This window comes from Oncorhynchus mykiss, unplaced genomic scaffold (genome assembly GCF_013265735.2).
Source record: "Oncorhynchus mykiss isolate Arlee unplaced genomic scaffold, USDA_OmykA_1.1 un_scaffold_396, whole genome shotgun sequence".
Taxonomy (NCBI): Eukaryota; Metazoa; Chordata; class Actinopteri; order Salmoniformes; family Salmonidae; genus Oncorhynchus; species Oncorhynchus mykiss.
Window position 1 is genome coordinate 1 of NW_023493843.1, and position 14197 is coordinate 14197.

Consider the following 14197-nt stretch of genomic DNA (forward strand, 5'->3'; position numbering starts at 1 on the left):
TCCAGACACTTTTTTGGACCTATCTGAGGCATTTTTAAATTCATGTCAAATTGGCCATATTCTGAAGACACTCTTATAGTCTGCAGGGTAATCGAACTGGCCACATCTAAAGTCAAGCCATAGGTAACAGGTGAGAAACCTTGTTAAACCCTAAAAGAAAAAGAAAAACTTGATTGCATTGAAAATAACCATTAAGTCATTCAGGTCGCAGACTCCCCTATAGGCATGGTTTGAAACCCCCTCCTGACAACTTTTTAGCGCCTGCATGTCATGCACCTTTGTAAAATCCAGTTGAAAAATAAATGACTTAAGGTAACGTAAATGACACCTAGTTAACCTCTCTGATCTCCCAAACCCGGATCCGGTATCGTGACTACAGCCTCAAGCTCATTACCATAACGCAACGTTAACTATTCATGAAAATCGCAAATGAAATGAAATAAATATGCCATCTCGCAAGCTTAGCCTTTTGTAAACAACACTGTCATCTCAGATTTTCAAAATATGCTTCTCAACCATAGGAAAACAATAATTTGTGTAACAGTAGCTAGCAAACAAAGGATTTAGCGTTAGCATTAGCGTTAGCATCCAGCACGCAACATTTCAACAAAAACATAAAAGCCTTCAAATAAAATAATTTACCTTTGAAGAACTTCTGATGTTTTCAATGAGGATACTCTCAGTTGGATAGCAGATGCTCAGTTTTTCCAAAAAGATTCTTTGTGTATTAGAAATAGCTCCGTTTTATACATCACATTTGGCTACCAAAAAAACCCCGAAAATTCAGTCCTCAAAACGCAAACTTTTTTCCAAATTAACTCCATAATATCGACTGAAAACATGGCAAACGTTGTTTAGAATCAATCATCAAGGTGTTTTTCACATATCTCTTCATTGCTACATCGTTCTTGGACACATGCTTTCTCCCCTGAATCAAATGGTAAAGTACAAGCAGCTGGCAATTGCGCACCGAATTCCACGCAGGACACCAGGCGGACACTTGGAAAATGTAGTCTCTTATGGTCAATCTTCCAATGATATGCCTACAAATACGTCACAATGCTGCTAAGACCTTGGGCGAACGACAGAAAGTGTAGGCTCATTCCTTGCGCAATCACAGCCATATAAGGAGACAATGGAAAACAGAGCTTCAGAAATTCTGCTAATTCCTGGTTGATGCATCATCTTGGTTTCGCCTGTAGAATGAGTTCTGGGGCACTTACAGACAAAATCTTTGCAGATTCTGAAACTTCAGAGTGTTTTCTTTCCAAAACTGTCAAGAATATGCATAGTCGAGCATCTTTTCGTGACAAAATATCGCACTTAAAACGGGAACGTTTTTTATCCAAAAATGAAATAGCGCCCCTAGAGATCTAACAGGCTAATAACATCAGCTGAAATGCACCCAAAACGTCCTCTGGTCCGGAAAAGTTGCGCATCAAAACTTCAAAATTACATATTATATGTCGACTAAACAGGTCAAACTAAGTGCAGAAGCAAGCTTTATGATGTTTTAGACACACAAAACAAACTTCAATTCAATCGGCCATCGTCTGCCCCTCTCTTGAGTGCTGGAACAAAGGAATGGCTGGGACCAATTCGCGCCCCTACGCACAGCCTATTTTCTCGTGGCACGCACTAATTTCACTCCCATAGGGTCAATTCTCGCGGGATTTGAACGATTCAAAGCTCTACTGAAAGAGGACATCTAGCGGAAGAGATAGAACGTCTCCCCAGAATCATAACTGGTTGGGAAGGGTGGGGGCCATGACGTCAAAGTTGCTCCAACTTTCATGGCCACAAAAACTAGTTTGGAAGAATGCCTGCCCTGTGAGTTCTGCTATACTTACAGACATAATTCCAACGGTTTTAGAATCTTTAGAGTGTTTTCTATCCAATAATAATTTGCATATATTAGCAATTGTTGACAGATTTTTTTTTCAGTTTACTAGGGGTACCCAATCTCTCCAAAGGGGGCATATGTCTGCCATATCCTAAACAGGTTTTAAATCAATGACTGGACTTTTTAATTTGTAAAAACAAATGACTATTGAAAGTGCAAGTCAGTATCGTGCATAGTTGTTCTGGTCTCTGTGGTGATTTTAGAGCGTTGTTCATATTTCTACTTTTAACGCATACACTTTAACCCGATACCCAGTTACTGTGCTGTAGTCAGGATGGCCGAGCGGTCTAAGGCGCTGCGTTCAGGTCGCAGTCTCCCATGGAGGCGTGGGTTCAAATCCCACTTCTGACAGTTTTTTAGTTCACACAGTGAAATAACAATTCATAATAAACACTCTCAAATGCAGACCCTATCTGAGGCATTTTTAAATTCATGTCAAATTGGCCATATTCTGAAGACACTCTTATAGTCTGCAGGGTAATCGAACTGGCCACATCTAAAGTCAAGCCACAGGTCACAGGTGAGAAACCTTTTTAAACCCTAAAAGAAAAAGAAAAACTCGATTGCATTGAAAATAACCATTAAGTCATTCAGGTCGCAGACTCCCCTATAGGCATGGTTTGAAACCCCCTCCTGACAACTTTTTAGCGCCTGCATGTCATGCACCTTTGTAAAATCCAGTTGAAAAATAAATGACTTAAGGTAACGTAAATGACACCTAGTTAATATGAGTAGTGAATAACTAACATATTTTTAATATTCTGCAAAAACAGCTAGTTGATGAGAGGCTGAAAGAGAATTGCAAGAATCGCGCAATTTCACAGGCGGGCCCCAAACAGGCAAATAACAAAAATAATCTAGGAACGCAGAACTCGTCGGTCGTTGTCAGTGGATTGTATTGGCGGGAAGAACAAAAATATCGTCTGCAGGGTAATCAAAGTCGCCGCATCTAATGTCAAGTCACAGGTGAGCTGCCTTGTTAAACCCTGAAAATAAATAATAACACGATTGCGTTGAAATGACTCATTAAGCCATTTGTAAGGATTTCCCCCATGTGGACCTGTTGTCACTCTTACCCTGATGGTTGCTGATATTTCCAGACACTTTTTCAGTCTTATCTGAGGAATTTTATCATTTATATCAGAATGGCCATATTCTGATGCCAGTTTAGCGCTCATTCAATGACGATTTACTACTCTTTCCCATTGAAGGCCATATTGAGGTTAAATCAATGACTGGACTTTTTAATTTTTAAAAACAAATGACTATTGAAAGTGCAAGTCAGTATCGTGCATAGTTGTTCTGGTCTCTGTGGTGATTTTAGAGCGTTGTTCATATTTCTACTTTTACCGCATACACTTTAACCCGATACCCAGTTACTGTGCTGTAGTCAGGATGGCCGAGCGGTCTAAGGCGCTGCGTTCAGGTCGCAGTCTCCCATGGAGGCGTGGGTTCAAATCCCACTTCTGACAGTTTTTTAGTGCCTCTCAGGAGTCATGCTGCTCAGCAGTAATAATAAGAATGATGAAATAACAACTTCACACAGTGAAATAACAATTCATAATAAACACTCTCAAATGCAGACCTTCTGGAGCTGAGCAAAGATCAAGGTTAAATAAGAAAACAGCTGGACTTAATAACAAATGAATGAGGGGAACATTTTGTGTTATTGCATTATAATGAGTTACTGCATTATCTTTCAGTTGTTAAATTTCACTTTCTGTAGGCTATGCCTGTTGGCCCATTCACTCCTAACAAGCCTGTTTTCTTCTGTCAATGTTGTCGTGGCCGAGTGGTTAAGGTGATGGACTAGAATTCCATTAGGATCTTCCTGCGTAGGTTCAAATCCTGCCGACAATGAAAGTGCATTTTTTTGACCCCTCCGGAGGTTGAAGTTTAGTCGTGTTTCTTATACCAATCGCATCCTCTCAGATCTCCGCAAGTACATAGGGATTAGTTGTCCATTTGGGATAGGACTGCAGGCCATCTATCCCACTTCACACCTTTACACACCTGGTTATCCAGCCTTCTAGCTCTATAGGCCACAGTAGCATAGGTTACAGGTTTGTAGTCAAGCCACAGATTTCAGGTGAGATCCCATGATACACTCAACAATACAACAACACGATTCTCATGAATAACCATTAAGCCATTTGCTAAGATTTCCCCCATTTTGACATGTGGAAACCTGTTGTCACTCTTACCCTGACGGGAAGCTCCAGACACTTTTTTGGTCCTATCTGAGGCATTTTTAAATTCATGTCAAATTGGCCATATTCTGAAGACACTCTTATAGTCTGCAGGGTAATCGAACTGGCCACATCTAAAGTCAAGCCACAGGTAACAGGTGAGAAACCTTGTTAAACCCTAAAAGAAAAAGAAAAAACTCAATTGCATTGAAAATAACCATTAAGTCATTCAGGTCGCAGACTCCCCTATAGGCATGGTTTGAAACCCCCTCCTGACAACTTTTTAGCGCCTGCATGTCATGCACCTTTGTAAAATCCAGTTGAAAAATAAATGACTTAAGGTAACGTAAATGACACCTAGTTAATATGAGTAGTGAATAACTATCGTATTTGTAATATTCTGCAAAAACAGCTAGTTGATGAGAGGCTGAAAGAGAATTGCAAGAATCGCGCAATTTCACAGGCGGGCCCCAAACAGGCAAATAACAAAAATAATCTCGGAACGCAGAACTCGTCGGTCGTTGTCAGTGGATTTTATTGGCGGGAAGAACAAAAATATCGTCTGCAGGGTAATCAAAGTCGCCGCATCTAATGTCAAATCACAGGTGAGCTGCCTTGTTAAACCCTGAAAATAAATAATAACACGATTGCGTTGAAATGACTCATTAAGCCATTTGTAAGGATTTCCCCCATGTGGACCTGTTGTCACTCTTACCCTGATGGTTGCTGATATTTCCAGACACTTTTTCAGCCTTATCTGAGGAATTTTATCATTTATATCAGAATGGCCATATTCTGATGCCAGTTTAGCGCTCATTCAATGACGATTTACTACTCTTTCCCATTGAAGGCCATATTGAGGTTAAATCAATGACTGGACTTTTTAATTTATAAAAACAAATGACTATTGAAAGTGCAAGTCAGTATCGTGCATAGTTGTTCTGGTCTCTGTGGTGATTTTAGAGCGTTGTTCATATTTCTACTTTTACCGCATACACTTTAACCCGATACCCAGTTACTGTGGTGTAGTCAGGATGGCCGAGCGGTCTAAGGCGCTGCGTTCAGGTCGCAGTCTCCCATGGAGGCGTGGGTTCAAATCCCACTTCTGACAGTTTTTTAGTGCCTCTCAGGAGTCATGCTGCTCAGCAGTAATAATAAGAATGATGAAATAACAACTTCACACAGTGAAATAACAATTCATAATAAACACTCTCAAATGCAGACCTTCTGGAGCTGAGCAAAGATCAAGGTTAAATAAGAAAACAGCTGAACTTAATAACAAATGAATGAGGGGAACATTTTGTGTTATTGCATTATAATGAGTTACTGCATTATCTTTCAGTTGTTAAATTTCAGTTTCTGTAGGCTATGCCTGTTGGCCCATTCACTCCTAACAAGCTTGTTTTCTTCTGTCAACGTTGTCGTGGCCGAGTGGTTAAGGCGATGGACTAGAAATCCATTAGGATCTTCCTGCGCAGGTTCAAATCCTGCCGACAACGAAAATGCATTTTTTTGACCCCTCCGGAGGTTGAAGTTTAGTCGTGTTTCTTATACCAATCGCATCCTCTCAGATCTCCGCAAGTACATAGGGATTAGTTGTCCATTTGGGATAGGACTGCAGGCCATCTGTCCCACTTCACACCTTTACACACCTGGTTATCCAGCCTTCTAGCTCTATAGGCCACAGTAGCATAGGTTACAGGTTTGTAGTCAAGCCACAGATTTCAGGTGAGATCCCATGATACACTCAACAATACAACAACACGATTCTCATGAAAACCATGAAGCCATTTGCTAAGATTTCCCCCATTTTGACATGTGGAAACCTGTTGTCACTCTTACCCTGACGGGAAGCTCCAGACACTTTTTTGGTCCTAACTGAGGCATTTTTAAATTCATGTCAAATTGGCCATATTCTGAAGACACTCTTAGGCTGCAGGGTAATCGAACTGGCCACATCTAAAGTCAAGCCACAGGTAACAGGTGAGAAACCTTGTTAAACCCTAAAAGAAAAAGAAAAAACTTGATTGCATTGAAAATAACCATTAAGTCATTCAGGTCGCAGACTCCCCTATAGGCATGGTTTGAAACCCCCTCCTGACAACTTTTTAGCGCCTGCATGTCATGCACCTTTGTAAAATCCAGTTGAAAAATAAATGACTTAAGGTAACGTAAATGACACCTAGTTAATATGAGTAGTGAATAACTATCGTATTTGTAATATTCTGCAAAAACAGCTAGTTGATGAGAGGCTGAAAGAGAATTGCAAGAATCGCGCAATTTCACAGGCGGGCCCCAAACAGGCAAATAACAAAAATAATCTAGGAACGCAGAACTCGTCGGTCGTTGTCAGTGGATTGTATTGGCGGGAAGAACAAAAATATCGTCTGCAGGGTAATCAAAGTCGCCGCATCTAATGTCAAATCACAGGTGAGCTGCCTTGTTAAACCCTGAAAATAAATAATAACACGATTGCGTTGAAATGACTCATTAAGCCATTTGTAAGGATTTCCCCCATGTGGACCTGTTGTCACTCTTACCCTGATGGTTGCTGATATTTCCAGACACTTTTTCAGTCTTATCTGAGGAATTTTATCATTTCTATCAGAATGGCCATATTCTGATGCCAGTTTAGCGCTCATTCAATGACGATTTACTACTCTTTCCCATTGAAGGCCATATTGAGGTTAAATCAATGACTGGACTTTTTAATTTATAAAAACAAATGACTATTGAAAGTGCAAGTCAGTATCGTGCATAGTTGTTCTGGTCTCTGTGGTGATTTTAGAGCGTTGTTCATATTTCTACTTTTTACCGCATACACTTTAACCCGATACCCAGTTACTGTGGTCTAGTCAGGATGGCCGAGCGGTCTAAGGCGCTGCGTTCAGGTCGCAGTCTCCCATGGAGGCGTGGGTTCAAATCCCACTTCTGACAGTTTTTTAGTGCCTCTCAGGAGTCATGCTGCTCAGCAGTAATAATAAGAATGATGAAATAACAACTTCACACAGTGAAATAACAATTCATAATAAACACTCTCAAATGCAGACCTTCTGGAGCTGAGCAAAGATCAAGGTTAAATAAGAAAACAGCTGGACTTAATAACAAATGAATGAGGGGAACATTTTGTGTTATTGCATTATAATGAGTTACTGCATTATCTTTCAGTTGTTAAATTTCACTTTCTGTAGGCTATGCCTGTTGGCCCATTCACTCCTAACAAGCCTGTTTTCTTCTGTCAATGTTGTCGTGGCCGAGTGGTTAAGGCTGATGGACTAGAAATCCATTAGGATCTTCCTGCGTAGGTTCAAATCCTGCCGACAATGAAAATGCATTTTTTTGACCCCTCCGGAGGTTGAAGTTTAGTCGTGTTTCTTATACCAATCGCATCCTCTCAGATCTCCGCAAGTACATAGGGATTAGTTGTCCATTTGGGATAGGACTGCAGGCCATCTATCCCACTTCACACCTTTACACACCTGGTTATCCAGCCTTCTAGCTCTATAGGCCACAGTAGCATAGGTTACAGGTTTGTAGTCAAGCCACAGATTTCAGGTGAGATCCCATGATACACTCAACAATACAACAACACGATTCTCATGAATAACCATTAAGCCATTTGCTAAGATTTCCCCCATTTTGACATGTGGAAACCTGTTGTCACTCTTACCCTGACGGGAAGCTCCAGACACTTTTTTGGTCCTATCTGAGGCATTTTTAAATTCATGTCAAATTGGCCATATTCTGAAGACACTCTTATAGTCTGCAGGGTAATCGAACTGGCCACATCTAAAGTCAAGCCACAGGTAACAGGTGAGAAACCTTGTTAAACCCTAAAAGAAAAAGAAAAAACTCAATTGCATTGAAAATAACCATTAAGTCATTCAGGTCGCAGACTCCCCTATAGGCATGGTTTGAAACCCCCTCCTGACAACTTTTTAGCGCCTGCATGTCATGCACCTTTGTAAAATCCAGTTGAAAAATAAATGACTTAAGGTAACGTAAATGACACCTAGTTAATATGATTAGTGAATAACTATCGTATTTGTAATATTCTGCAAAAACAGCTAGTTGATGAGAGGCTGAAAGAGAATTGCAAGAATCGCGCAATTTCACAGGCGGGCCCCAAACAGGCAAATAACAAAAATAATCTCGGAACGCAGAACTCGTCGGTCGTTGTCAGTGGATTTTATTGGCGGGAAGAACAAAAATATCGTCTGCAGGGTAATCAAAGTCGCCGCATCTAATGTCAAATCACAGGTGAGCTGCCTCGTTAAACCCTGAAAATAAATAATAACACGATTGCGTTGAAATGACTCATTAAGCCATTTGTAAGGATTTCCCCCATGTGGACCTGTTGTCACTCTTACCCTGATGGTTGCTGATATTTCCAGACACTTTTTCAGTCTTATCTGAGGAATTTTATCATTTATATCAGAATGGCCATATTCTGATGCCAGTTTAGCGCTCATTCAATGACGATTTACTACTCTTTCCCATTGAAGGCCATATTGAGGTTAAATCAATGACTGGACTTTTTAATTTATAAAAACAAATGACTATTGAAAGTGCAAGTCAGTATCGTGCATAGTTGTTCTGGTCTCTGCGGTGATTTTAGAGCGTTGTTCATATTTCTACTTTTACCGCATACACTTTAACCCGATACCCAGTTACTGTGCTGTAGTCAGGATGGCCGAGCGGTCTAAGGCACTGCGTTCAGGTCGCAGTCTCCCATGGAGGCGTGGGTTCAATCCCACTTCTGACAGTTTTTTAGTGCCTCTCAGGAGTCATGCTGCTCAGCAGTAATAATAAGAATGATGAAATAACAACTTCACACAGTGAAATAACAATTCATAATAAACACTCTCAAATGCAGACCTTCTGGAGCTGAGCAAAGATCAAGGTTAAATAAGAAAACAGCTGAACTTAATAACAAATGAATGAGGGGAACATTTTGTGTTATTGCATTATAATGAGTTACTGCATTATCTTTCAGTTGTTAAATTTCACGTTTCTGTAGGCTATGCCTGTTGGCCCATTCACTCCTAACAAGCTTGTTTTCTTCTGTCAACTGTTGTCGTGGCCGAGTGGTTAAGGCGATGGACTAGAAATCCATTAGGATCTTCCTGCGCAGGTTCAAATCCTGCCGACAACGAAAATGCATTTTTTTGACCCCTCCGGAGGTTGAAGTTTAGTCGTGTTTCTTATACCAATCGCATCCTCTCAGATCTCCGCAAGTACATAGGGATTAGTTGTCCATTTGGGATAGGACTGCAGGCCATCTGTCCCACTTCACACCTTTACACACCTGGTTATCCAGCCTTCTAGCTCTATAGGCCACAGTAGCATAGGTTACAGGTTTGTAGTCAAGCCACAGATTTCAGGTGAGATCCCATGATACACTCAACAATACAACAACACGATTCTCATGAAAACCATGAAGCCATTTGCTAAGATTTCCCCCATTTTGACATGTGGAAACCTGTTGTCACTCTTACCCTGACGGGAAGCTCCAGACACTTTTTTGGTCCTAACTGAGGCATTTTTAAATTCATGTCAAATTGGCCATATTCTGAAGACACTCTTAGGCTGCAGGGTAATCGAACTGGCCACATCTAAAGTCAAGCCACAGGTAACAGGTGAGAAACCTTGTTAAACCCTAAAAGAAAAAGAAAAAACTTGATTGCATTGAAAATAACCATTAAGTCATTCAGGTCGCAGACTCCCCTATAGGCATGGTTTGAAACCCCCTCCTGACAACTTTTTAGCGCCTGCATGTCATGCACCTTTGTAAAATCCAGTTGAAAAATAAATGACTTAAGGTAACGTAAATGACACCTAGTTAATATGAGTAGTGAATAACTATCGTATTTGTAATATTCTGCAAAAACAGCTAGTTGATGAGAGGCTGAAAGAGAATTGCAAGAATCGCGCAATTTCACAGGCGGGCCCCAAACAGGCAAATAACAAAAATAATCTAGGAACGCAGAACTCGTCGGTCGTTGTCAGTGGATTGTATTGGCGGGAAGAACAAAAATATCGTCTGCAGGGTAATCAAAGTCGCCGCATCTAATGTCAAATCACAGGTGAGCTGCCTTGTTAAACCCTGAAAATAAATAATAACACGATTGCGTTGAAATGACTCATTAAGCCATTTGTAAGGATTTCCCCCATGTGGACCTGTTGTCACTCTTACCCTGATGGTTGCTGATATTTCCAGACACTTTTTCAGTCTTATCTGAGGAATTTTATCATTTCTATCAGAATGGCCATATTCTGATGCCCGTTTAGCGCTCATTCAATGACGATTTACTACTCTTTCCCATTGAAGGCCATATTGAGGTTAAATCAATGACTGGACTTTTTAATTTATAAAAACAAATGACTATTGAAAGTGCAAGTCAGTATCGTGCATAGTTGTTCTGGTCTCTGTGGTGATTTTAGAGCGTTGTTCATATTTCTATTTTTACCGCATACACTTTAACCCGATACCCAGTTACTGTGGTCTAGTCAGGATGGCCGAGCGGTCTAAGGCGCTGCGTTCAGGTCGCAGTCTCCCATGGAGGCGTGGGTTCAAATCCCACTTCTGACAGTTTTTTAGTGCCTCTCAGGAGTCATGCTGCTCAGCAGTAATAATAAGAATGATGAAATAACAACTTCACACAGTGAAATAACAATTCATAATAAACACTCTCAAATGCAGACCTTCTGGAGCTGAGCAAAGATCAAGGTTAAATAAGAAAACAGCTGGACTTAATAACAAATGAATGAGGGGAACATTTTGTGTTATTGCATTATAATGAGTTACTGCATTATCTTTCAGTTGTTAAATTTCACTTTCTGTAGGCTATGCCTGTTGGCCCATTCACTCCTAACAAGCCTGTTTTCTTCTGTCAATGTTGTCGTGGCCGAGTGGTTAAGGCGATGGACTAGAAATCCATTAGGATCTTCCTGCGTAGGTTCAAATCCTGCCGACAATGAAAATGCATTTTTTTGACCCCTCCGGAGGTTGAAGTTTAGTCGTGTTTCTTATACCAATCGCATCCTCTCAGATCTCCGCAAGTACATAGGGATTAGTTGTCCATTTGGGATAGGACTGCAGGCCATCTATCCCACTTCACACCTTTACACACCTGGTTATCCAGCCTTCTAGCTCTATAGGCCACAGTAGCATAGGTTACAGGTTTGTAGTCAAGCCACAGATTTCAGGTGAGATCCCATGATACACTCAACAATACAACAACACGATTCTCATGAATAACCATTAAGCCATTTGCTAAGATTTCCCCCATTTTGACATGTGGAAACCTGTTGTCACTCTTACCCTGACGGGAAGCTCCAGACACTTTTTTGGTCCTATCTGAGGCATTTTTAAATTCATGTCAAATTGGCCATATTCTGAAGACACTCTTATAGTCTGCAGGGTAATCGAACTGGCCACATCTAAAGTCAAGCCACAGGTAACAGGTGAGAAACCTTGTTAAACCCTAAAAGAAAAAGAAAAAACTCAATTGCATTGAAAATAACCATTAAGTCATTCAGGTCGCAGACTCCCCTATAGGCATGGTTTGAAACCCCCTCCTGACAACTTTTTAGCGCCTGCATGTCATGCACCTTTGTAAAATCCAGTTGAAAAATAAATGACTTAAGGTAACGTAAATGACACCTAGTTAATATGATTAGTGAATAACTATCGTATTTTTAATATTCTGCAAAAACAGCTAGTTGATGAGAGGCTGAAAGAGAATTGCAAGAATCGCGCAATTTCACAGGCGGGCCCCAAACAGGCAAATAACAAAAATAATCTCGGAACGCAGAACTCGTCGGTCGTTGTCAGTGGATTTTATTGGCGGGAAGAACAAAAATATCGTCTGCAGGGTAATCAAAGTCGCCGCATCTAATGTCAAATCACAGGTGAGCTGCCTCGTTAAACCCTGAAAATAAATAATAACACGATTGCGTTGAAATGACTCATTAAGCCATTTGTAAGGATTTCCCCCATGTGGACCTGTTGTCACTCTTACCCTGATGGTTGCTGATATTTCCAGACACTTTTTCAGTCTTATCTGAGGAATTTTATCATTTATATCAGAATGGCCATATTCTGATGCCAGTTTAGCGCTCATTCAATGACGATTTACTACTCTTTCCCATTGAAGGCCATATTGAGGTTAAATCAATGACTGGACTTTTTAATTTATAAAAACAAATGACTATTGAAAGTGCAAGTCAGTATCGTGCATAGTTGTTCTGGTCTCTGCGGTGATTTTAGAGCGTTGTTCATATTTCTACTTTTACCGCATACACTTTAACCCGATACCCAGTTACTGTGCTGTAGTCAGGATGGCCGAGCGGTCTAAGGCACTGCGTTCAGGTCGCAGTCTCCCATGGAGGCGTGGGTTCAATCCCACTTCTGACGGTTTTTTAGTGCCTCTCAGGAGTCATGCTGCTCAGCAGTAATAATAAGAATGATGAAATAACAACTTCACACAGTGAAATAACAATTCATAATAAACACTCTCAAATGCAGACCTTCTGGAGCTGAGCAAAGATCAAGGTTAAATAAGAAAACAGCTGGACTTAATAACAAATGAATGAGGGGAACATTTTGTGTTATTGCATTATAATGAGTTACTGCATTATCTTTCAGTTGTTAAATTTCACTTTCTGTAGGCTATGCCTGTTGGCCCATTCACTCCTAACAAGCTTGTTTTCTTCTGTCAATGTTGTCGTGGCCGAGTGGTTAAGGCGATGGACTAGAAATCCATTAGGATCTTCCTGCGCAGGTTCAAATCCTGCCGACAACGAAAATGCATTTTTTTGACCCCTCCGGAGGTTGAAGTTTAGTCGTGTTTCTTATACCAATCGCATCCTCTCAGATCTCCGCAAGTACATAGGGATTAGTTGTCCATTTGGGATAGGACTGCAGGCCATCTGTCCCACTTCACACCTTTACACACCTGGTTATCCAGCCTTCTAGCTCTATAGGCCACAGTAGCATAGGTTACAGGTTTGTAGTCAAGCCACAGATTTCAGGTGAGATCCCATGATACACTCAACAATACAACAACACGATTCTCATGAAAACCATGAAGCCATTTGCTAAGATTTCCCCCATTTTGACATGTGGAAACCTGTTGTCACTCTTACCCTGACGGGAAGCTCCAGACACTTTTTTGGTCCTAACTGAGGCATTTTTAAATTCATGTCAAATTGGCCATATTCTGAAGACACTCTTAGGCTGCAGGGTAATCGAACTGGCCACATCTAAAGTCAAGCCACAGGTAACAGGTGAGAAACCTTGTTAAACCCTAAAAGAAAAAGAAAAAACTTGATTGCATTGAAAATAACCATTAAGTCATTCAGGTCGCAGACTCCCCTATAGGCATGGTTTGAAACCCCCTCCTGACAACTTTTTAGCGCCTGCATGTCATGCACCTTTGTAAAATCCAGTTGAAAAATAAATGACTTAAGGTAACGTAAATGACACCTAGTTAATATGAGTAGTGAATAACTATCGTATTTGTAATATTCTGCAAAAACAGCTAGTTGATGAGAGGCTGAAAGAGAATTGCAAGAATCGCGCAATTTCACAGGCGGGCCCCAAACAGGCAAATAACAAAAATAATCTCGGAACGCAGAACTCGTCGGTCGTTGTCAGTGGATTTTATTGGCGGGAAGAACAAAAATATCGTCTGCAGGGTAATCAAAGTCGCCGCATCTAATGTCAAATCACAGGTGAGCTGCCTTGTTAAACCCTGAAAATAAATAATAACACGATTGCGTTGAAATGACTCATTAAGCCATTTGTAAGGATTTCCCCCATGTGGACCTGTTGTCACTCTTACCCTGATGGTTGCTGATATTTCCAGACACTTTTTCAGTCTTATCTGAGGAATTTTATCATTTATATCAGAATGGCCATATTCTGATGCCAGTTTAGCGCTCATTCAATGACGATTTACTACTCTTTCCCATTGAAGGCCATATTGAGGTTAAATCAATGACTGGACTTTTTAATTTATAAAAACAAATGACTATTGAAAGTGCAAGTCAGTATCGTGCATAGTTGTTCTGGTCTCTGTGGTGATTTTAGAGTGTTGTT

At 40.6% G+C, this 14197-nt stretch overlaps 8 non-coding genes across 8 annotated transcripts; all 8 read left to right on the forward strand.

Annotated features, from left to right (window-relative positions):
• Nucleotides 1–2171: 2171 nt before the first annotated feature.
• trnal-cag lies at nucleotides 2172–2254 on the forward strand. Its single transcript has one exon. It is a non-coding gene; the product is annotated as a tRNA-Leu (tRNA).
• Nucleotides 2255–3292: 1038 nt separating this feature from the next.
• Nucleotides 3293–3375, forward strand: trnal-cag. Its single transcript has one exon. It is a non-coding gene; the product is annotated as a tRNA-Leu (tRNA).
• A 1745-nt stretch (nucleotides 3376–5120) lies between these two features.
• trnal-cag lies at nucleotides 5121–5203 on the forward strand. The gene has a single exon. It is a non-coding gene; the product is annotated as a tRNA-Leu (tRNA).
• Nucleotides 5204–5509: 306 nt separating this feature from the next.
• On the forward strand, nucleotides 5510–5591 carry trnas-aga. The gene has a single exon. It is a non-coding gene; the product is annotated as a tRNA-Ser (tRNA).
• A 1355-nt stretch (nucleotides 5592–6946) lies between these two features.
• On the forward strand, nucleotides 6947–7029 carry trnal-cag. Its single transcript has one exon. It is a non-coding gene; the product is annotated as a tRNA-Leu (tRNA).
• Nucleotides 7030–9165: 2136 nt separating this feature from the next.
• Nucleotides 9166–9247, forward strand: trnas-aga. Its single transcript has one exon. It is a non-coding gene; the product is annotated as a tRNA-Ser (tRNA).
• A 1354-nt stretch (nucleotides 9248–10601) lies between these two features.
• On the forward strand, nucleotides 10602–10684 carry trnal-cag. Its single transcript has one exon. It is a non-coding gene; the product is annotated as a tRNA-Leu (tRNA).
• Nucleotides 10685–12817: 2133 nt separating this feature from the next.
• On the forward strand, nucleotides 12818–12899 carry trnas-aga. Its single transcript has one exon. It is a non-coding gene; the product is annotated as a tRNA-Ser (tRNA).
• Nucleotides 12900–14197: the final 1298 nt, after the last annotated feature.